We start from the raw sequence: 2,500 nt of genomic DNA, 5'->3' as shown, positions 1-2,500 counted from the left end.
CCCCGCGGTACCCACCCGCAGACAGCCGCGCCCGCGCGGGAGTGCCGGGGGGGGCGAGGCCCGCGCCTCCTCCCCCAACCGGGCTCTCGTCTCCCCCAACGCCCCACCGGGCGTCGCTGGACCAACGGGGAACCCCTGCCGGCGAAGCCCCGGCGGGACGAACTCCGCGAGAGCGGGCGCTCCGGGAGCGGGGAGCTACGGAGCGCTCCCCGAGTCTGCACTTAGGGGGACGAAGGCCCCTCCCCGCCCGGGGGAGAGCCTGCGAGGCGACCCCAGCCGCGCCGCTCGGCGGGCACCGAGGCGGCGATTGATCGTCAAGCGACGCTCAGACAGGCGTAGCCCCGGGAGGAACCCGGGGCCGCAAGTGCGTTCGAAGTGTCGATGATCAATGTGTCCTGCAATTCACATTAATTCTCGCAGCTAGCTGCGTTCTTCATCGACGCACGAGCCGAGTGATCCACCGCTAAGAGTTGTCTGGCTTTTCGGCACCGCCCCGCCAGCGCGGAGGGGCCGGGACCGCTCGCAAATGAGCGGCCCCTCGGAGAGCGCGGCACGGCGGCCGCTCGCCTCACATTGACCGTACAAGCACAGGAGAGGGGGGGAAAATAAAACGAAACCCCGAAGCGGCAAAAGCAAGGGGCGGGGAGCCCGCGCTCCCGGCTTTTTTCCCTCCCCCGAGGAGGGAAAAACGCACCTTGTGGCGCTTCGGGGCCGGACCAGGCGCCCGGGCTCGCTCCGACCTCGGCGCGGAGGAGGCCCGCCGCGCGCCGCCGGGAACGTGCCCCGAACCCGGCCTCGCCTCGCGTGCACGGGGAAATAAAACCCCCTTCGCTTCCCCACCCAACGGCGGGGGGGGGTGTGTCTCTCGCTGGCCGCCCCGTGCCGTCGCGGAGACGCCACGAAGCGAGGCAGCGGAGACCCCCCCCCCCCGCCCCGGGGAGCGAGGGGGGCCGGGCGCACAACCCCGCCGGAGGAGAGCGCGCGCGCGCCTCCGCACCGGCCCCTCCAACGCCGCCACCGCTGCGGCCCATCCCGGACTTTCTTTTCCCCCGCTTTGGCCCCGGGGCCGAGCCCCGGCCGGCTCGCACCCTCGGGCGGCTTCCTCTCGCCACCGAACCCCCCCCCCGCCGCGGGGGACGGAAAACGGCTTGCGAGACGGAAAGCCCGAGCCCACGTGGGACGCCACCGCGGCGACCCGCCGGCCCTCGCCGGGCGGCGCACCCGCCGACCGACAAACCCCAGCGGCACGAGCCCCTTCCATCCTCCCCCGGCGCCACCGCGCCGCCGGCTTCGCTCGCTCGACCCCTTCCGTGGCCCCGCGGCCAGGCGGACAGCGGACGGCGCTGAGCCGGGGGGCGGGCCCCCGCTCTCCCCGTTTCCACGCGGAGACCGGGGGTGGGACGCCCCCGGCTGCCCGCCCGTCCCCCACCCGGCACGCGCCGGGAAGGCGAACGGGGAAGCCCGCGGGCAGGGCCCGGGACCGGGACAGCCGCAGCCGGTGGCAGGGTGCCCTCCGGCGAGGGACCGGAGCCGGAGACGCCGAGCGACGCCCGCCGCCGCTCGGACGCGGTCACGCCACCCGAAACCGGCCCCGGACGGGGGGGAACCGGCAGCGCGAGACCGCCGAGGGCGCCAGCTCGCCGGGGCCCCGCTCTGGGGCCTGGGCAAAGGGAAAAGGGACCGGGAGGTCCGCAGCGGCCCGCGCCGCAAGAGGCGCCGCCGCCGAGCCGCGGCAACGCGCCCGCACAAAACCCCCGGCGGGGGCGAAGCGCCCTGGGCCAGCCCCCACCGCGGGGGCTCGCCGCCCCGGCCCGCGAGAAGCCCGCGCTTCAACGCGCCGCCGGGGACGCCCGTGGCGAGGCGAGGCGCGGGCCGGACCACGGCCGACCTCGCGCGGTGGGCTCTCTCCGGCCGAGCGCTCGGACCGCAGAGAGGGGGGGGCAGCAGAGTCCCCTCCCCGGCCCGGCGGGCCCCCGGAGGACGACGAGCGCGACGACGGCGGACCTAGCCAGAGGCATTGCGGGGGCAACCCCCGCCCCTCTGAAGGCACCCGCCCGCCCCCGCGCTCGCCCCCGCATCCGGGGGTGGCGCGCCGAGCCGCCCGGGTCTTTAAACCGCCGCCCGGCTTCCTCCGCGGTAGGGCAAGGCCGCGGACGAAGGCGCGGAACGCTAGGTACCTGACCCTGGGGTGAGGGAAACCAGACTTAAGGCCCCGCGGGGGTGCCTCCCCCCACTGCCGCCGTCGGGGGGAGCGTCCGCCCGCGGGGGCCGCGCCCGACGTCCGCCGCCACCACCGCGCCCCTGGCCTGGCCCGAGGCCCGGGGTTTCCCTCAGTCAGCCGGCGCTGCGCTCGGGGAGGAGGGACGCGGCTGGGGACGCCCATGCCGCGCGCTCGCCGCGCGGCGAGCGCCCGGCTACGGCGGCCCCGGCGGCGGACCGGCGCAGGGCCGGCGACGACGGCGACGCGGCTGGGCGGGCCGAGGGCCCGGGAGAGCCCGCT

At 77.2% G+C, this 2,500-nt stretch overlaps 1 non-coding gene across 1 annotated transcript; it reads right to left on the bottom strand.

Annotated features, from left to right (window-relative positions):
• Window positions 1-319: 319 nt before the first annotated feature.
• LOC137457485 (5.8S ribosomal RNA) lies at window positions 320-472 on the bottom strand. Its single transcript, XR_010991291.1, has one exon. It is a non-coding gene; the product is annotated as a 5.8S ribosomal RNA (ribosomal RNA).
• Between the last annotated feature and the right edge of the window lie 2,028 nt (window positions 473-2,500).

The sequence above is a fragment of the Melanerpes formicivorus genome, unplaced genomic scaffold, assembly GCF_026170545.1.
Source record: "Melanerpes formicivorus ecotype bairdi unplaced genomic scaffold, bMelFor1.0.p_v2 SCAF_180, whole genome shotgun sequence".
Lineage (NCBI taxonomy): Eukaryota > Metazoa > Chordata > Aves > Piciformes > Picidae > Melanerpes > Melanerpes formicivorus.
This window is presented reverse-complemented; position numbering and strand designations above follow the sequence as displayed.